The sequence below is a fragment of the Mercenaria mercenaria genome, chromosome 15 (genome assembly GCF_021730395.1).
Source record: "Mercenaria mercenaria strain notata chromosome 15, MADL_Memer_1, whole genome shotgun sequence".
Classification (NCBI taxonomy): Eukaryota; Metazoa; Mollusca; class Bivalvia; order Venerida; family Veneridae; genus Mercenaria; species Mercenaria mercenaria.
The window spans coordinates 25,527,297-25,550,095 of NC_069375.1; the positions used below are offsets into that span (position 1 = coordinate 25,527,297).

At 34.9% G+C, this 22,799-nt stretch overlaps 1 protein-coding gene and 1 long non-coding RNA gene across 5 annotated transcripts in view; one reads left to right on the plus strand and one right to left on the minus strand.

Moving 5' to 3' along the window:
• Positions 1 to 22,799, minus strand: part of LOC123549416 (deoxyhypusine synthase-like) — a 69,849-nt gene that overhangs the window by 34,575 nt on the left and 12,475 nt on the right. The window lies entirely within an intron of this gene.
• On the plus strand, positions 6,325 to 7,961 carry LOC128548973 (uncharacterized). The gene is made up of 2 exons (XR_008367398.1): positions 6,325 to 6,639; positions 7,762 to 7,961. It is a non-coding gene; the product is annotated as an uncharacterized LOC128548973 (long non-coding RNA).

Sequence of the window (22,799 nt, forward strand, 5' to 3'; positions counted from 1 at the left end):
TCAGTTTCTCACGGTCATGTTACCCGAAACAAGCAATTATTTTGGACCCATCATGTTGTAGCTTTGAAGTTATAGGTCCTACTAGATTTTGTATTGAATCGTCAATACGTATCGTGTATTGATCCTTCTTTATTGCAATACGTATCGTATCGATTTTTTCCATTCAATACACAGCCCTAGGTGTAGTCATGTAAAGTTATTGGTTTTATCGCTTGCGCATACTGACGTGTAGACACGGTAAACATTAATCGTGTACAGTACATACATAGGCATATCACCAGAAAATTCCTAATTTTGAATATTATTTGATAATTTTTACATAAATCAATGAGGAATTGAATCCCCTTTCGATAAATTTAAGTTTTATTTGAATTTATGGCCAATTCGTGACATAATATAGTCATTTAAATCTATAGCATGTAAAGCGCTGGCAGCGATGAAAATTTCATTGGAAATTGCTTCCACTATTTTGGTCTTGAGAGCGGTCACACATTAAACCGGAATCCACCTAAAAACCGGAATACACTTTCCATAACCGGAATACACCTGTATTTTTTAAGTTAAAGGTATTTTTGAAGGTTTTTTGATATAACTCAATCATATATATCATAAATAATTAACATACGGAAGAAAAATAAAATACGTTCACGCAAAATGATTTTATACGAGATTGAAGTTCGGCGACCGCGCGAGAAATTTCCATTTATCCGAAATACACCCGTATTTTATTAATAAATGATATTTCTGTAGGGTTTATTGCAGAAATCATTCGTGTATAATATAAATAATAAGTTTACAAAAGGAAAATAAAATACTTTCACGCAAAACTATTTTATACGAGATTTGAATTTGGCGAGCGCACGGGAAGTTTCCATAACATAAATGCACTCATCCTTTTTTATCATTTTTTTTAAGTTGTAGAACCATGTTCAATCAGATTAAACATGAATGAATATTTAAGAGAAGTTTATAAAAAATTAATTCTGTATACGAGATTATAACTTTACGATCTTACGGAATTTTTTATGCTTACGTCGCTGTGACTAGATACCGGAAGGTTGATTATTAAAATTTATTTAATTGTTTCTTCAAATAATAAGAAAATAATTTAAGATAAAAAAGTATCAATATTCGATTTTAAATGGATCATAAACAAAATACGGGTCCCGACATAAACCGCGCGGATCGGAAAGGGCTTAACATGATCGTAAGGGGCATGTCACATGTTTATTATTGAAACTTAATAAATTGTTTCTTCATATTTCATTTATCATATAAAAAAGGAAATAAACTATGAATTATAAAGTAGCAATTCTTTATTTTTAAATGAATTATAGACAAAATACGAGTGGCATAAACCCCGCTGATCGGAAAGGACATAACATGATCGGAAAGGGCATGTCACATGTTTATAATTGGAAATTATTTAATTATTTCTTCATATTTCGCATTTCGTTTAACAAATAAAAAAGAAAATAAATTAAGAAAAAATATCAATATTCAATTTTTAAATGAATTATACACAAAACACGTCTGTGCATAAACCGCGCTGATCGGAAAGAACCGGCCGTATGTTTATTACCTGTGACACATTCCCCGTCCCTAGATTTGCCACCTAATGCCACTCTTTGCCACTTATTTCCATGAAAAAAGGGTGGCAGTTGGTGGAAATAGGTGGCATTAGTTGGCATTTGGTGTAATTCAGCTCTTTTTTCACCTAAGTGGTAAATTTGCCACCAAAAGCCACTTTATTTTGGTGGCATTTAGGTGGCATTTAGGTGGCATTAGGTGTAAATTTGAACATAGTTTTTCTTTATGGTGGTAGAAAGGTGTAAATTGGTGGAAAGTAGAACACAGTTTTTTTCCATGGGGGAAATCGTGTGGCGTTTAGTGGAAAATAGGGACTTAGCAAATTTTCTTGGTGGCAAATAGGTGGAAAAAAAAAACTTAGAAATTTTTGTGATGTTTGATTTAAAAGCAAACTGTAAGACATTGGATTACCCTGTACAAAAATCTTCACATGGACTCAGGTTGGAATCAAGGTGTAATGGTCACTAAACTTCAAACTTCAGGCCTAATTGACACGGAACCTGACTTTGCTAAAACTGCACATTGACAACAGCTCGTAGAACACAAAATGCTCCCTGCCCCCACTTGATGCATTCAGTAACTGTACAAGAAACAGAAATCATTTGGTCAATGTGCACTGGACATTTGATGTACTACCTTTAAATCAATAATTATGGACCATTTACCAGTCATAAGTGACTTCTGTATCAAATGTTATCTAGACCAAAGCATTCTCTAGTTATTGGGCAAAAACAGTTCTAGTGCTCTGGGTCAATGTGACCGTGATCTTTGACCTACTGACCTCAAAATCAGTAGGGGTCCTCTGCCGGTCATGATCAACCTCCCTATGTAGTTTCATGATCCTAGGTCAAAGAGTTCTCAAATTAACATCCAGAAACAGCTTAACTGTTCCAGCTCACTATGGCCTTGACCTTTGACCTACTGAACTAAAAATCTATAGGAGTTATCTGCTAGCTATGTTCAACCTTCCCATTCACTTTCATGATCCTAGGCTCAAGAGTATTAGAGTTATCATCTGGAAACTGTTTAATTGTTCCAGGTCGCTGTGATTTTGACCTTTGACCTACTGGCCTCCAAGTCAATATGGGTCACTGCTGGTCGTGACCAACCTACATATAAAGTTTCATGATCTTAGGCCCAAGCATTCTTGAGTTATCATCCGGAAACCAATTGGTCAACATACCAAATGACCGACAGACTGACTAACATCTGCAAAACAGTATACCCAGGCTCCTTCTTCAAAGGGTTTCATTAAAATGAGAATAAGTCTATGCTGACTCTAGCTGGACAAAAATAATATTCAGAATGGTATACAGAAAATTTGAATTTTTCGTTCTTTTGTGAATATTTATTGCTTATTATAGCTTTGCATTATATTCAATGAAAGACAGAAAAGGTGGAAAATAGGTGGCAACTGGTGGAAATTGGCTTTACTAGCTGAATCTGAAAAGATCATTTTTAAATGTGTCTGCAGTGTATTATTTCTGCATGAGTGAAAAGTTGGTTAAAGATAAGATTAATGATAGATCAAGTTACAAGCTCCCACACAAATGTATAGAAACAACCCCAGGTGGAATTTGGGTCAGTTAAGATTTATATATGCAGGCAAACATCAGGTCAGATGCAAAGAAATAGTTCTTGCCTATTCTCTTCATTAATTGAAAAAAAGAAGTGTTTATAAAAAGGATGTTTTTACAATAGCTTTTCAACTTAAGGATTTGACACCTTTAGCTGACCAAGAAAGTGTAATCAATTTATCTGTGTAGTAATACCAGATTTTGAAATCTGGCATTTGCTGAGTCAGCCTGGGAGGAACTGGAAACACATTGTGAGAGGTAACAATATTATACTGTTTTTTTTTTTTTTTTAATTATTACTGTCTTTAACATTGTCTTAATTACTTACTCTTAACAAATACTTGAATTTGAAAACAACACTTACGGCATAGCCAAGATAAAGGGTACCCCTGATGTTGCACATATGGTGAATTTTAAACTCAATCAAAATTTCATATCTTATCATGTGATTTCAAGGTACATCCTTTGCGCACAAGAATCTATCAGGGTTTTCTTCAATTATGCAAAATAAAAAAGTTACGGATGCTCAAGGAACCACACCTCTTAGGGCCTACGGACTCTACATGCCAAAGCATAACATACCTAGATAACACAGAAAAAGTTATTCATAGTGTTGAAAATAAGTTAAATAGTTGCATTAAGATGTTTTCAATATTGCTTTATGGAATATGAAGTTGATTTTATGAGTTTCATAATATATCCAGAGCTGGATTTCAAAGTACCATCAAATGAGACAAAATGCACTGCCTTCCAGTTTACATTCTGAACAGAAAACTAAGAAGAGTATGGCAAGCTTCCTTGAAACCTATTAAGAAATATGTATATAAATTGAACTAAAGGTTTCAGATAATAACTTTAAACACTTTTCTGATACAGAACCCAATACAAACTGATATCAAGGCCTACGGACTCTACATCCATGTATGGTTACTAGTAAAATAGTTGCTGCAGTATAATATTTCATAGTCAGTTTCCAGAATTAGTGATATTTTCTGACAGTCTTATAATTCTTAGATCATTTAAGAGCATTATTAACTAACAATTTTATTTTATTTCTTTTTTTTTGCATTTTGATTATTTAAACTTTGTAAAGACACAAGTGAACAAACTGTTTATCATAAGAAGAACATGAACAAATAATTGAAATGTGTCAGTGTACCTCACTTTTGGTTTTAACAGAAAGATTAATCACATTCTAATATGACTAACAATGCTTTAATCACCACAACGATATTATGTTGACGTCTCGTCAATGTGATATTTAGCGCCGTGTACCCATCAAGAAATGGCACTTTCAAATGTCATGAAATATTTAATTTAATAATATGTTTTAAACAAAATGTCACATTGCACAAATGTGTTGATTAATTTACAAACATAGTTTACTTAGTTATTCGCTTTGCTGAATAATTCACAATAATTTCCATCCGAACTGAACTCTACCGCAAGACTTATTACCATTTCCGGTCCTGGCGTGTATAAACAAAGACCTACTTTTGGCGCCTGATGCTTGCACGAAGAAACAGTTCTATTATGATTATATTTGATATAATTTTTACAATAAAGAAATTATTAGAAAAAAAAAATTTATAGCAAAACAGTGCTTTATCAATATCACTATTTATACACTCGGGCGGTTATACGTCGTCCGAAATAATTTCACTTGGGCTGTGCCCTCGTAAAATTAATATGTTCGACGTATAACCGCCCATCTTGTATAAATAGTGATAAAGCACTGTTTTGCTATAAATATTTCTTAAATAAAACATGTTTAAACCTAGAAAAGAAGTTCCTGAATTCAAAAATAGAATGGTTGCATATTTAAAACATATACTAATATAGGGCTACGGACTCTACACAATATGTTTCATCCCTGCTTCAGTCAAAAGTACACAAAATTATGCAAAAAATTGCTTTCTTCAGCTGTTTGGTTCCTTGTTACAGGTCTCATGTTTGATATGTTTGTTTCTTTACATTATCTGGAAATAGACTGGTAAATGTAACAGAAACGGGACTCGTTATGGAAGTGTGGAGTCCGTAGGCCCCTTGTATAACATTTTAACTTGTATTTATTATCAATATATAAATACTTTGTTAATACAATTTTTATTATAAGTCTGATACAGTGTATCCTTAACCATACTTTATGATACTAAACAAACATCAATATGCATTAGATCTGTAAGATTAGTGTTGGAAATTGGCAAAAATATAATTAATTTATTACAATTATCTTTTTTCCCATTATACTGTTTACTATCAACATCTTAGATGTTTGAAAGAATGAAGCTCTTTTGTTATATCATAAATGAGAAAAAATATTAATATTAGATATGATTATTGCATAAAAAATTCTGATTTAGTTGCATGAATATGGTGGGGCTACGGACTCTACAGGGCTACGGACAACCATTTTTTGTTCAAAACTTTTTTCTGCTTCTTTTCTGATGAAATGTCTTTTCTGTAGTTAGTATGTAGGATAACCCGAAAATAATCAAAGGTTCATTTTTATATTGCTCTTGTTTTTGTGCAAGTGGTACACTGTTGAAAATGGGGCTACGGACTCTACATAAAAATGTCAAGATTCAGCTATCATTTTTCAGAAAATAATGTAGTACAAATCAATATCTTGCTTTTAGATGTTGGCAAATGTGTTTCTTTTTCATGATTATAATGATTATATCTGCCAGTTCAAAGAATAACTTTGGTATTCCCTTTGTAGAAACAGAGCAGGTAAAAACCATCAACGCATAACGAAGTGATAGATTTAGTTACTTACAAATATCTTGAATATTTTTGGACCAATTTCAAATCTGTAAAAAATATGTCTTACCTGAATGTCAGTTGAAGTTTGAAAACTTGAAATAAAAACTGTAACAAACTAAAATAGTAATTAAATAAATGGTCCAAAAGTAATGAATTTTTCATGCAACAGCATAACGATTAAAAATGAGCCATTTTTCGACTCTCCAACCCTTGTAAATAGAAAAATACTGAACAAAAGTATGATAAACCATACATCACCAGAAAGCCTTAACAAATATCTTTTTAAAAAAGAATAAGATGATATTGTATTCCTTAAATGTTGTCAGAAATCAACATATAACACAGGGGAATATGGAAGTGCCCATTTATCTTGGCTTTGCCGTTACCAAACTGCTTTGAATTAAAGTCAACAAATCTCCTTTTATGTCTTAGGAAGTTTGGCAGATGGATAAATCCCAGATATATTTTCTGGAATATAGCTCAATCATATTTATAACACTGTTTGTAAAATTGTATCATTTTGTAATTATTTACATTATTGATTAGCGCTTAGGATACAATATGTACTTTAAACTGTTCATACCAGGTACCTTCTGTGAAAAAAGTGCAACTTTGTGACATGATATGCCTGCCTGACTGTATATACCTGAGCAGCATACAGCTTATTACTGCATAAAAGAAACATATCAAGATAATTTTGAATCAGGTAAATATTATATGTTTTCATAAAAACTAATGTTTAAATAACCCTTAATTTTAAAGAAAAACACCAATTAATAGAAATTCCTGGCATATTATATGATAAATATTAATTATAAATGTGATGAAAAACCCAAGTGCTATTATTACCTTTTGCCAAAGGTGGAGGGATATTATTTTTGGCATTGTCCTTTCTTTTTTATCTGTCCGTCGGATTAACTGAAAATGCTTGTAATTGGAAAAATATTTTTATAGCTTTGTCTATAGAATCACTAAACCTCATGTAATTATTATAAGCTCATTAACACTGCTTAACACTGCTCAATTATTTACCTAGTAAAAGAAGTATTTCCCCTTGATTTGGTAAAAAATAGGGATTTTTCCTGCATCTATTGATGGATCTTCATGAAACTTTACAAAAATGTAGATTACTACAGGACAGCATTGCATGTGCAGTTTCTGTCAGGATCACTTCAGTAACCAAAGTTATTGCCCTTTAATTGTTTTTCAATCCATAAATCCCTACATAACAAGTAATCCATTGATAAATATTCATGAAATCTGACACAAGTGTAAATCACCTTAGAGCAATGGTGCTTCCACATCTTTCATCAATTCTCAAGTTCTTGTTATTGATTCAAGATGCATATATTTCCACAAAACAATGTAACCGTTTGAGTGAATAGAATTTTTTCTACAATGTAGATTTTGATGAAATTTCTCACAGTTATAATAAAGATGTTGCATATATTACTGTGAAATCATTTTTATTCATGTAGGACAAATTTTCGCGTATTTCGCGCTAGAACCGATGCGTGAATTTAAGACCGCGCTGTTATTATTTTTTAATTTATTTTTTCATTTATAAATTAAAAATGTGCGAATTAAAGCCCGCACGAAACAGTCCTTTTTACGTTTGCTTGAAATTTCATGCCAGCGAATTTAAATGATTTCACAGTATTTGACATAGATTAAGTTTGTAGAGTTCTTTGTTATGTCAGTGAGTTACAGTTTAGTCTTTCGATTTCATATATTTTCTAGAGGAAATTTACAATTTTCTGCAAAATTATTCAGAATGTTAGAAAAATATATCTATTAATAGATGACATTGTATGGTTTGCTGTTACAGATTGTGTGCTGGAAAAATGGCCTTACACCCAAAGGAGTGAAATTTGGAGAGTCATTCGCCATCTACTTAAGCCATCCTGGAATATGAAAAAATAAGACTGCATTGACAACATCCTGATCCTCGTGTTCAGATCTTTTGTGATTTCTTGTGAAGAGTCTTTGATTTTTCATAAAAATAAAAAATATATTAATATAATTTGATTTTTGCTTACTACTGAGTTTTTTCAGATTCAGCAGGTGCAGCCGATTTCCACTAGTTGCCACGTATTGTCCTACTATTGCCAGCTATTTGGTGGCACTTAGTGGAAAAAGGACTGCCACCATAGTGGCATTTTGGTGAAATTTTGTCTGCTTACTGCCACCTGTTAGGTGGCAATTGGTGGAAGTATGTGGCGTTTAGTGGAAAATATTTTTACACCATAATGGTGGCATTTTAGTGGTAATTTGTCTAAATACTCCACTTACTGCCACCATGAAGGTGGCTATTGGTGGAATTAAGTGGCAAACAAATTTTCCACCATAATGGTGGCATATTGGTGTAAAACTGTCTAAATACTCCACTTATTGCCACCTAAAGGTGTACACAAGTGGAAAGAGGTGGAATTTAGTGGAAAACGGGTTTGCCACTGTCCTGTTCATTTTTTCACCATTTTGGTGGCATTTTGGTGGAAAATTGTCTAAATACTCCACCACTGAAAAGGGTCCCTATAGAAAAAAGTCAGTGGAATACCAGCGGTTTCCGGTGGTTTCCAGTGGAATTCCACTGGAAGCATGAGTTTATAGTTATTCCACTGGAATTCCAGTGGTATCATCACTGGCATTCCACTGACAGTGGAGTTCTAGCGGAGTCCACTGGAATTCCAGTGGAGTCCACTGGCACTGAGTTTCACTGGAACCAATACCACTGGATTTCAACTGACCAGTGGCATTCCTATGAAATTTCTCTGTAATGTAAAATAATAATACTTAGATTATTTTTTCAAATGTTATCTTGAAACTTGTTCACATTATACCTATTTTTATCTCTGGGTTAGTAAAATCTCAGATATATAGCCTGTCGCCAGATTATATTTATTGAATCATCTGATACAATAAATGTTATAATATAAACATCATTATTTAGAACTAAAGCCTTCCTTAGTAATAATGTACACTCATATGCCAAATTAATGTCCTCAAAAAGACCACCAAGTTATCAATTTATAGGGGACTGCAAATTTCTTCCAATTAAAATCCAATTAAGGGTAGGATCATTTTTCAGGGTAACAATTTATAGTAGCACTGAAGATCTTAAAAGGGAAATAACTGGTTTTTACATATTTCGTCTGCAAAAGTGACATGAGTAGAAGATTTGTGAAAAATACCATATTATCATTTCATGAACATGGTTGTAGTGGAAGAAAAATTGCAGAATGATTTAAAATAGATAGTTGCACAGTAAATAAGTGTTTAAAGCATTTCAAACATGCTGAAAATTTAGAAAACATGAATGTAAACAAGCGGGTGGGGAAACGTAGAAGTAAAAAAGAAGACAAATGTGAGATAAGGTGCTATTAAAGGTGGTGAAAACCAATAGAAGGAAGACTTTGATATTTGTTATGTAGCATCATCTAGTGGACCACTACCAAGATTATTCAAATTATTCCCTGAGGGTCAAACATGACCCGCCCTAGGAGTCACATGGATTATGCAGACTTTTGTATATAGTGAAAAATTTTAAAATCTTCTTGTCAAAAACCACAGGGCCTAGGGCTTTCATGTCTGGTATGCAACACTATCTAGTGGTTCTTTACCAAGATTGTTCAAATTATGCCCCTGGAGTGAAAAGAGGCTCCACCCTGGGGGTTCCATTAGTTTTACATTATAGATTTATATAGGCAAAAAACTTGAAAAAAAACTTCTTGTCTCAAGCCTTTGATATTTGGTATGTAGCATTGCCTGGTGGTCATCATCCAAGATTGTTCAAATTATGTCCCTGGGGTGAAATGAGGCCCAACCCCAGGGTCCCAAGTTTTGCATAGACTTGTAAAGGAAAAAAGACTTTAAAAATCTTCTTGCCTGAAACCACAAGACTTAGATCTTTGATATTTGGTACGCAATACTGCCTTATGGTCCTCTACCATGATTGTTCAAATAATTACCCAATGGGGGGGGGGGGGGGAAAGAGGCCAGAGGCCCCACCACGGGGGTCCCAAGTTTTACGCAGACTTATATATAGGATTTCTTTTTAAAAATCTTCATGTCTGAAAGTTCAAGGCCTTGGCCTTTGATACTTGGTATTTAGCATTGCCTAGTGATTCTCTTACAAGATTGGTCAAATTATGCGCCTGGGATGAAAAGAGGCCCCAGCCTGGGGGTCATTTGTTTTATTAGTTTTATAGGAAAAAAACTTCAGAAAAATCTCTGATCTTATTTCCTAGACAGTTTAATTATAATTACCTGAAGAACCCAGTTGCCCCTCTGAGTATGGGCACTTACTGGTAGAAACAATGTGATGTTCTACAAACTACACAAGACAATTTCACCGCTGGATTTCAATGGTATTTTACTGGAAACCAGTGGCTTTTCCACTCGATACCAGTGGTAAAACCAGTGGCTTTCCAATGGTTTCCAGTGAAATACCGGACAATTTTACTGCTGGATTCCAGTGGTATTCCACTGGAATCCAGTGGCATTTCCACTGAATACCAGTGGTAAAACCAGTGGCTTTCCACTGGTTTCCAATGAAAACCAGACAATTTTACTGCTGGATTCCAGTGGTATTCCACTGGAATCCAGTGGCATTTCCACTGAATACCAGTGGCAAAACCAGTGGCTTTCCACTGGTTTCCAATGAAATACCAGACAATTTTACCCCTGGATTCCAGTGGTATTCCACTGGAATCCAGTGGCTTTTCCACTGGATACCAATGGTAAAACCGGTGGAAAACCACTGGTTTTCCACTGGATTCCATTGAAATACCGGACAATTTTACCGCTGGATTCCAGTGGAATTCAGCTGAAAGACCAGTGGCATTCCACTGGAAATCCAGAGAAAATTTTCTATAGGGGTGGCATTATAGTGGCAAATCTAGGGACGGGTCATAATGTCTGGTCCGAGTGCTATTTTTAGTAACAACACAGGTGTGTAAAAAGCAAAACAAACTTTACCTGTGTGACTGCGTACATGTATATATAATAGGCTTTGAATTGTTTAACCGACCTGATATGCACAGTATTCCATATGATTGTATTATTATGTATTTACTTAACAATTTATCATATATGTTGCATGCAAATACGACTACGCTTAGAATTATGTTTTAATATACAAATGTAATATTTTAACTTAGCATGCTAATAGTTTCTTAAACAGAAATGATTATAAGTGCTGCAAAATGACATAATTTTAGTTAATATTTATAAGTATCCCTACCCCCCTCCCCATCGGAGATCTGAAGCATGTATAATTGTTCTATTTCAATGCTAAAACTAGTGATTTGACCGGAATGCCTTTTTTCTCTTCTTACATTTGTATACATGTTAAAACCCCATGCTGTATTTCTTATACCTGGGTGAAATAAATGTTTTGTTTTGTTCTGTTCTGTTCTGTTCTATTTATTGGAACTAATTGAATTATTTCTTCATGTTTAATTTGATAATTTAAGAAGAGAATAAATTCTCGAAAAATCAGTTTTCAAAAGAATTATATTATGTTTAATAACAACAACAACAACAACATTTTATTCAGCATTAAACACCTGAAAGGTGTATATAGCCAATAATTTACAAACACATACAATTGTGAACTTGAAATGATGCATTAACACCATAAAATATAAAAGAAAGTTGTCAGAGAAGTATAAATCATACTACAGCAAAGGAGTCTAATATCGACCCTCTTCTATTATCGACCCCCCACCCTTAATTGATACTTAATCACATTTATTACTAGAAATCATGTGATCATGTCATTCACTGTCATTTTTACGTCACAAATTTTCTTCATGCGCCATTTTGAATGTTTACATACAGTGTGACTGCATGAGATAAATTTCAGTGCCAACCACTACATCGTCCGTTAAGGTAGGTATCTTTCTGTTAAATCAAATTTACTGTTTTTATGGATCGAATCAGTTTAATTTTGTATTTAATCCTACTATACACATATAGAACCCATTTCTATCAGCCATTTTTGTAGTCTCTTGCAACTTCTGGAAAGATTATGTGGGGGTCGATAATAGCAGATTGAAAATATGACCTTCTGCTATTATCGACCCCCAATTAATTAAATTTATATAATTTCTTGTTGCTTTGAGAAAAGCACTTAATTCATAACTTTAACATGTCCAAAACATTGTGGAATGATACTTATTTCACTTGGGTATTGATTACATTTTACTCGGACTTTATCATAGACTCTCAGTGTAAAATCTCAAACTTTTAACTAAAATAAAGGTATTAAATCAATATAAAATTTCAATGAAAACTTCCAAGTTTTGTTGTTTGTAGCATCATCTGAAGCATGTGCAGTGAAAAATCTTGATTTTATTTCTAAAATAGTGTGATATTTATTTCTAAAGTCACTATTATGTTCATTGTAAATATACTTTGTTATACCAAAGTGGAAACTGGCAGGTACTCTAAAATGCAGCTCTCTGATTGGTCAGTTAGAAACCCTAATGTTCTGTGATGACTCATGATAAAGTTATGAATGCACATTTTAGTTGATCACAAGGATTAAAAATCTCCTAAAATAAAAAGAAAAAAAGCGCAGAGTCTCTGAAAGTTCGTCAATTAGTCTGATGTTTCTATCATTTATGATGATAGTGACAGTTATGATGATTTTGACGATTCCTCTGATGGACAAAATGATGATGGACAGTGCAGACAGCTTAGACCAATGTCAGGGGTGTGGTCAGTCTAATGGGAAGCCAAATGAGTGAAAAGGCTGTGATGAATGCCCAGGATGGTGGCACATTAAATGTACTAAGCAACCAGAACTTCACTTGTTGACTCCAGAGGACTTAAAAAAAGTTAATTTAAAATGTATAAAAATTGAATGCTAAAAATGTTGTTAAGGCTGTAGATAATAATGGATAATCAACTTTGTTTGAATGTTTGAATTATTTATCTCTTGTGTGTGGCTAATGTTATATTACAAATAACTATTATCTAACATTTACAATTTGTCAGTCAAAAGACTAAATATGAAACTGTGATAGTATGAAAGACCAAATTTATAAATAAAAAAAAACACACATGAAATAATATTTTCCATGAAATCGTAGTAAAGTGATGCTTTGTTTATAATTATGCTCAGTTGCATAATTTCAAATTGCAATTATGACAATAAAGGACAAATAAAAATTAACTTAATATTAAGTTAATAATAATATTATGCTTGATTTTCAGTGTTTTCAAAGTTTAAAAAAACAAGAGGGCCATGAAGGCCCTGTATCGCTCACCTGACCTATTGACCTAAAGATCAACAAGATTAACATTCTGACCAAGTTTCATTAAGATATGGTCATAAATGTGGCCTCTAAAGTGTTAACTAGCTATTCCTTTGATTTGACCCCGTGACCTAGTTTTTGACCCGACATGACCCAGATTCGAACTTGACCTAAAGATCATCAAGATTAACATTCTGACTATGTTTCATGAAGATACAGTCATAAATGTGGCCTCTAGAGTGTTAACAAGCTTTTCCTTTGATTTGACCCCGTGACCTAGTTTTTGACCCAACATGAACCAGATTCGAACTTGACCTAAAGATCATCAAGTTTAACATTCTGACTAAGTTTCATGAAGATACAGTCATAAATGTGGCCTCTAGAGAGTTAACAAGCTTTTCCTTTGATTTGACCCCGTGACCTAGTTTTTGACCCAACATGACCCAGATTCGAATTTGATCTAAAGATCATTAAGTTTAATATTCTGACTAAGTTTCATGAAGATACAGTCATAAATGTGGCCTCTAGAGTGTTAACAAGCTTTTCCTTTGATTTGACCTAGTGACCTAGTTTTTGATCCCAGCTGACCCAGATTTAAACTTGACCTAAAGATCACCAAGATAAACATTCTGACCAAGTTTCATTAAGATAAGGTCATAAATGTGGCCTCTACAGTGTTAATTAGCTTTTCCTTCGATTTGACCGGGTGACCTAGTTTTTGATCCTACATGACCCAGATTCGAAACTGACCTTAGGATCATCAAGTTTAACATTCTGACCAAGTTTCATGAAGATACAGTTATAAATGCGGCCTCTACAGTGTTAAAAAGCTTTTCCTTTGATTTGACCTGGTGACCTAGTTTTTGACCCCAGATGACCCAATATCAAACTCGTCCAAGATTTTATTAAGGATAACATTCTGACCAAGTTTCATTAAGATTGGGTCAAAATTGTGACCTCTAGAGTGTTAACAAGCTTTTCCTTTAATTTGACCTGGTGACCTAGATTTTGACCCCAGATGACCCAATATCAAACTCATCCAAGATTTTATTGAGGGTAACATTCTGACCAAGTTTCATTAAGATTGGGCCAAAATTGTGACCTCTAAAGTGTTAACAAGCTTTTCCTTTGATTTGACCTGGTGACCTAGTTTTTAACCCCAGATGACCAAATATCGAACTCGTCCAAGATTTTATCGAGGGTAACATTCTGACTAAGTTTCATTAAGATTGGGCCAAAAATGTGACCTCTAGAGTGTTAACAGTCAAATTGTTGACGACGGACGGACGGACGGACGACGGACGACGACAGACGCCGGACACAGGGTGATCACTAAAGCTCACCTTTGAGCACTTTGTGCTCAGGTGAGCTAAAAAAAAAACTGAGGGTCGATAATAGCAGAAGTGGGTCGATAATGGCAGACACATGTCACGAGACAGAATATTAGACCATACCTTATTCTGTAATGTAACAAGTGTTTTCATTGGTTGAAATCGACCAATGATAGTTTGTCTCAAACATATGCGTCACTATGTCTCCGAAAGTGAAAGTAAGAATATGTACGGTAGATTATGGTCTTAAGGGGTCGATAATTGCCTCCTTTGCTCTATCCATCCTTTAAAGTCTTGAATTATTTGCAAAGTATATAAATTTTGCTAAATTATTTACAGTACTTTTATTATGTTCGGACATAAGGTTTTCAAATTTAAACATATTTGGCCAATGACAATAGTATCTTTTAAAATATTTCTGTCTTAAATTTCTAAACTTGGGACAAACTAACAAAAAATGATATTCATCTTCTAATACGTTCATGTTCATAATCTGTTTATTCTATCTATGTTATTATATCTTCCAGTTTCGATGTTTAGACTGTGCGAAGAAGTTCTGAACCTACTCAATGCAATTCTGAAACGCTTGTCTGATATAAAATTCAAGTAGTTTTCAAAAATAAAATCGTGTTTAAAACACGCATACGACATAAGCCATCTAGAATTGTTGATACTTGCATACCACCTCTGCATATAGATGTCAAGAATACTGACATTCATTTGCCTCTGGCTTAACCATACATTTGACATTCCTATTTCATCAAGCAATTGTTTTATGTGATATGCCCAATTTGAACCATTATAATTATTTTGATTATCCGCATCAGTACATGCTGTACACATTAAAAACTGTACTATTTTCTGGTAAGTTCAAGATTTTAAGCCAAAATTTTATCATAATTATTTGCCTTTGTACATACATCGGGTATCTACCAAGCTCCCTGTATAAACAATCCCGGTTAGTCGATAATTTTACCCCGAGAACTTTTCTACAGAATTTGGTATGAATAAGTTCAATATCTTTACCTTCATGATAACCCCAAACCTCGGTACTATAGTTCATATGACATAATAGAACTGACTAGACTATCAAAAAGTTTACATTTTTGGGATGCTGGTATTTCCACTTGATTACATACGATAAAAAGATTATGTAATGAGAAAGATGCGTGTTGTGCCAAGCGTTTCTGTGTACGATTCCAGTTATTATTTTTAAAGAAATATACTCCAAGATACTTAAATGATGTAACAATATCGAGTTTAACGTTATTTAAGTAAAAATCATACATTGTCCCCCTATTTCCCGATTCAAATATCATGACTTTAGTTTTATTTGCATTTATTTTTAAGGACCATCGATTACAATAAGTTTCTAAGTCATTTAACATAAGTTGTAGTGATTCTGGATCTGTCGCAAACAGTGCAGTATCATCTGCAAACATAATAAGGAAAAACTGGATTTCATTGACACTAATTATCCCATCTAAATTTGAATTTATGTTTTCTTTCATATCATTTACGAAAAATAAAAATAGAGTCGAACTAGGATCTCCTTGTTTCAATCCGATCCCCGTTTCGAAAAACTCAGACGTTGTCTTGTGTCTAACACAAAATTTTACGGTTTCATACATAGCTCGAAGAGTTCTAACAAATCTAGAACTGATGCTTTGATGCAGAAGCTTACTTAAAAGAAGCGTCCTATCTATTTTATCATAACATTTTTCAAAATCAATGAAGATGCAGTAAAGTTTTTTGCGATCACTTAATACTTTTGAAATTAGCGAATGTAATATGAAAATACAATCCACCGTTGACTTGCCTTTCTGAAACCCAAATTGGTTCGGATTGATTTTGTCGTATTTGACAGACCATTTCGTAAGGCGGTTTAGCAAAATTTGAGAATAAATTTTTCCTAAGATATTAATAAGGGTTATTCCTCTGTAGTTTTTTGGGTCATCAGCATTTCCACTTTTAAAAACGGGAACAATTATGCCTTCACCCAAGATTTGGATATTCAACATTCATAAACATCTTGTTAAACAATTTAAGCAGAAAAGGGCTTATCAGATCAAAAGAACACTTAAATAATTCCGCAATTAACTGATCGAGCCCAGGGCTTTTTCCATTATTTTGGGAAAAGACAGCGTCTTTTAATTCTAACGGAGAAATTTCTACGTCTAATTCTTCATCATATTGGTCGTGTATATCTAAATTTTGTAAATTGGCATTTAGACCCCCGAACAAAGTCTGAAAGTGATTGCTAAGATCGTCTAAATTTAAATTATCTGACTGTATATTCTGTTTTTTGTATTGTTTCTTTATATGTTTCCAGAATTGTTTAGGTTTAGATTTAGCGATATCCGCGATTTTCTTTCCCTCATCAATGTTATACTTTTTCTTTTCGCGGAATTTAACTTTATTGTACACTTTCCTTGAGTCAAAGTAATTCTGTCGGAATTGTGCATTATTTTTATTTTTCAAAAATTTGTTTCGTGCGCTCGAAAAAAATTTTCTCGCTTCATAACATTTAGCATTAAACCATTTCTTTTTCTCGTAATTAAGATGCTTTCTTACGTTATTTGAATTCTGTTTATTTAATCTGCCAAACACTGAAAATGCAGTGTCTTGTATTAAAGTAGTGAATTGCCCTACGGAGTTATCAATACTGTTATTTTCAATATTTTCACTTAACAATTGAAGCGTGTATTGTTGCTCGGCTAGACGATCAATAAATACTTAACCTTTAGTCTCGTCCCAGACAATACGCATTTCCTCGTGCGCATTATCTGTAGGTAAACACTGTGTAGATGAAATATCAAGAACTACTTTTACAGGTGTATGGTCTGAAAATTCATTCAGCGGAAGGATTTCAAAGTCAGAAATGATATCAATGTCGTTAATATTTTTATTATTATTATTATACCACATTTATATAGCACTCTTTTCATGCACTTGTACACGTTCAAAAGTGCTTTACAGAATAAATTGCAAAAATACAAACAAATACGTATACAAAGATAATGCATTCCACATTAACAAAAATCATGAATGAAAACAAGTATAATTTAAAAAAAACAAGATAAAAAAAATAAATGTATCGGTCAGTTAACAAAATATTGTACAAAAAAGTGGGTTTTGAGCAGGCTTTTGAAAGCAGCTAGCGTGTCAGCTTCCCTGATTTTGACAGGAAGAGAGTTCCAAAGCTTTGGAGCAGTGCACGAAAAGCTGCGATTGCCATACATCATGGTATTAGATTTTGGCATAACCAGTGACAGCGTGTCTTGCGATCTTAGGGTCCTGACGGTTTATACACTTCTAGCATATCCCTAATATAGGCAGGGGACTGATTGTGTAACGCCTTAAAGGTGTGGGTCAGACCTTGTACTGCACCCTGTATTTCACTGGCAACCAGTGAAGCTCCTTCAGAACCGGTGTTATATGATTGCGACGGGGCGTCTTAGTGATTACGCGAGCTGCAGTGTTCTGGACATGTTGCAACTTGTTAAGTGTGCTGTTTGGTATACCACTTAACAAGGCATTACAGTAGTCTAACCGTGAAGTAACCAGGCTGTTTTAAGGGTTTTTGTGGCATCACTGGTAAGATACCGTCTGATGTGACCTATTCTGCGAAGTTGTGCATATCCAGCCCGGCACACCGAGTTGACTTGTTGTTCCATATCCATACCGCTGTCAAATACTGCTCCAAGATTCCTAACACATTTCGTGGATTTTATCACAGAATCACCGACCTTCACAGAAACGTCATCAATGTACTTGGAGTTACGCTTTGATGTCAATAGCATTACCTCAGTTTTGTCAGCATTGAGCTTCAGCATGTTGGAATTCATCCACGAGACAATTTCAGTCAGACAGCTCTCAATGCGGCGCAAAGCTTCACTTCTGGCCACAGCCTCTATCGGCTTAAAAGATAGGTATAATTGAGAGTCATCAGCGTAGAAATGATGAAGAAGTCCATGACGTCTGCATATGGCACCCACGGGTTTAGTGTACATGATATAGTTCTTTGGACCAAGCACTGATCCCTGGGGCACACTGTATTTCATCAACGTAGGCGTCGACAACTCACCATCAACGCATACAGTTTGATAGCGGTCACTAAGATATGATGACATCCATGCAAGTGCTTTGTGTGTGACTCCAAAATGATGTTCGAGCCGGTGTTAACAGTGTTTGGTGATCAATCGTGTCGAAAGCCGCAGAAAGATCGAGTAGCACGAGGACTGTTACAGAATTTTGATCGAGAGATGTGAGGATGTCATTCTGTACCTTTATCAAAGCCGACTCAGTTGAATGAAACTTTCTGTAAGCAGACTGCAGTCCCTCATGTAGCTCATTTTCACTCAAGTGCCGCTCAAGACGCGCATCTACTACCTTTTCTAAGATTTTTGAAATGAAAGGGAGGTTAGATACAGGCCTGTAGTTTTTGAGAATGTTTGGTTCAAGACCTGGTTTCTTAAGCAGGGGTCTTATCCTAGCACTTTTAAACTCTTTTGGTACATAACCTAATTCCATTGATGTATTTATGATGTTTGTTATCAGCGGCAAGAGCTCATCGAGACATTTCTTCAGAAGCCATGTTGGTAAAGGGTCAAGTTCGCAGGATTTGTTTGGAGATTTTTGTATAATTTGTTCTACCTCTTCTATCGTTGTAGGAGCCAAATCAATAAGACAGTTTGCTACTTCTTGGTGTTCTGGACAATGCAAGTCTACTGAATCACGATCAGTTTGGCTATGCGAAATAATATCATTCCTAATGTTCTCAATTTTCTCGATGAAAAAGTCACTAAACTTCTGCGCAAGTTCCTTTGGTGATGTGTTAGAGGGACGGGAAGCATCTTGGCTGTCTCCTAGTAGATTTTTGGTTATCTTGGCCAAACTTTTGTGGTCAGTGCCACACGACTTCACCTTATCAGAGAAGTAGTCGGTTCGGGCCTGAATTAGGAGTTTATTCATGGTAGCACATTGGTCCCTATAAAGTTGATGGTCGATTGTTAGTTTGGATTTACGCCACTTCCGCTCAAGCTTGCGTTTTAAGTGTTTAGCCTCATGAAGTTCGTCTGTAAACCACGGACAGCTAGGTCGAAGAACGATAGTTTTTGTGCGTAAAGGAGCGTGTTTATCTATCAGTAAGGATAATCCTTTTGAATATGCATTTACTAGCTGATCCACGTCTGCGCCTTCTGGAAGCGTATTTAGTGCAAGGGACGCTGAGATGTCTTGTTTGAAAGAACTTACGTCAATAGAGCGTAGTTTCCGAAAAGAAACTTGCTTCCGTATCGGAGCTGGTTTTGCGGCACTGGCATTGAAGTGAATTGCATGGTGATCCTGTGACATATTACCAGTATTGTCACAAAGACCTGGATCGATGACCTCGACACATGATATTATTTTGCTGTCGTTCCTGGTTATTACAACATCTAATGTATGACCGCGGGCATGGGTTGGTCCGTTCACATGTTGATGCATACCACATGACTGAAGTACACTTTTAAATCTGACAGCATCTCGGTCTGATGGAATATCAAGATGGAAATTCATGTCTCCCACAATGATGATGTCTTTATCAACTGTAGCATACCTGCCTAGGAAAGTAGGCCATTCTTCCTCTAGAAACACACTAGTCTTTAAACCGTTTTGTTTTGTTGGTGGTGGTCTATATATCACTGCCACTCGTGCAGAAAATCCATTGATGCTCAAATTACAATCCATGTATTCAAATTGTTTAAAATCTTTAAGATGAAATAATCAACAACACTATTTCCGTTTCTACTGTGAAAAGTAAAATCTGCTATATTCGCATCTCTCTTTAATCTACCGTTAGCGATAATCATGTTCGTAGATTTACATAAATTCAGTAACCTTGTACCGTTGAAATCTGTCAAGTGATTGATGCCAGTGGGGATATTGCCCATATAAAAAAAATATCTCAATATTTCCTAGGATCACTTCAAATAAGTTGGAGTAACTGAACATTTAACGAAACGAGAAATGGAATTAGCAAGAAATGGACTTAACAGGGATATAAATTAACACTCAGACACTATTAGCCATCTGGGCTCCTTACAGGCAAATTCTAGGGGCCCAGCATAAAAGTTAGGGGTCCAGCTATTATTAGCGGAAAAATATACTAACAGTGGTTTAGATTTAATAATAAGTCTTGTAATTTGCTTCCTGCCAAAATACATCAAAATCTTAAATATAAATACAGAACACTCATCAAACTCACACTGAAAGAGGAAAGTTATAATCAACCAGTGCATAACATGCTCTAAACATAGTTTCAAACACGGACGCACTTACTTTAAAGTTTGAATGATTTTTGCAGCACTAGAAGATTTGGGTTGTTAAATATGGGCATTTTGACAGAGGCTGCACGCTTATGGACATCTGAATTCTAGTATTTTGTTACACTGTCGAGTTACAGGACTCGCAAACCGTCACAAAATTATTACTTGTACAAAAAGTAAAAACCATGTTGCAGTCGGTGTTCTAAGCAGCCACGGTCTGTTAATAGCCCAATTTTCATTAAAAGTCCTCATTGGCCTTTAGGTCTTTTCATAATCCTGATAATATTTCCTTTTGTCGCTGCGACCGGCCGTTCTAAGCTCTTTAACAGCCTTCAATAACCTCTACTTTCTAGTGCTGTATTTCTATGGGCGCAGCCATTGTTAGAGACGGAGTAAATGATCCGCGTACAGGGGTGGCTCTGGATATTTTTTAGCTGTCGCCAACACTTTCGCCATTTGGCAAAAGTTGGAGCCAAAGAGGAGCCTCCGGAGCCAACATTGGTGCCAGTGACTAAAGAAGATGATAAACTTTGAAAAATAATTTTACCTGCATTATAAACTACAAGAACAAAAACAAATACTAAAATTCTCAATTTTCAAAACTATAAAAGTAGCAAAACAAATAAAATAAAAAGCAAAGTTTAAAGAACATTTTAGTAAAACGAGTGTTTTATAAGTTCTTTTAATCATTTCTAAATAAAGTACAAACTGCACTATGAAAAAAGTCCCCTTTAAATTTTCATCTGAAATTTCCGTGTCCGAAACTCGTAAATTTATCAGGTGCACGATCGAACGCCGTGGAAGTTTTCGTGCATGTTTCGATTCTTTTGCTTCAAAAATGCCCAAATTTCTTGCATCAACTTGTTCAGATTTATACTTTTATTTGATTTATTTATTAATGTTTTCGAAAACAATACCAAACTTCTCGATATTATTACAAATATTTTTACAGCAGTTCAGACGTCCGCGGAATCGGTTCCCGGGCAATTCATCTATAGAAATTGGCCGTGATTGAGATAAATTTGGATGCAATTTATAATAAAATCAAGAAATAACATAAGATTGATACATTAAGATCAGGTTAAAGATGGTTTTAGTCTGCACTCGATAAAATTATCGGCTTTTTCACGCAGATTGAAAATTTTCAAAATGGCGGCGGCTTACAATATTGATAAATAACGCTATGATTGGTTGAAGTTTGACAGGCAAGTAGGCGGAGTTAACCAAGGATTTATCGATAACTGACATCGGTTTTACAAACAGATTACAACTCGGCGATTCGGATTACGCCCGCAGGCGATAAGTAACTTCACAGCGACTAGGTAGGATGATCCTTGGTGTCATTAAAAAAATGTCTCGGCCTGATCTTTGCTTTGTTGTCGCCACAAACTTTCGCCAACTGAACCAAACTAGCGCCAGAATTTGTAAATTGGCGCATTTGGCGCTATTGGCGACCCCTGGCGAATGCCGATTGGTCATAGTAAATATCGGTAATTTTAATTGGTCGATTTTAGTGACGTTGTGCATATTAATTAGACAGTCTCGGAAAAATCCTGAATACTGACATTAGGAGAATCCGAAGCCATTCGGTGGCTGGGCGACTATCTTGGAAAATTGACTCGACCAGCTTCAAATCTAGTTGCACTGGGCGCCTGGGCTAGTGTTAATTTATATCCCTGCTTAAAACTGCACCTGGTTTTAGGTTGTGTCTTGAGCATTTTTTTCAGTCCAGCATATCAGATGTTTTTTTTTCCTTCCATAATAGGGGCCATTAACAGGCCCCTTCCCCTCAGAATATTTCTTTGAAATCATGCAGTATTCCTCCAAAATTGACTTTACATCAGGTTTTTCTTTGCCTAAATACCAAGCTTTTTTCCCCAAATCACAGGCCTGGGCCCCTTCCCCTCTTGGTAAAAAAAACCCTGTCAAGTGACTATTACAAGTTTTCTTATTTTCTGAGAACAG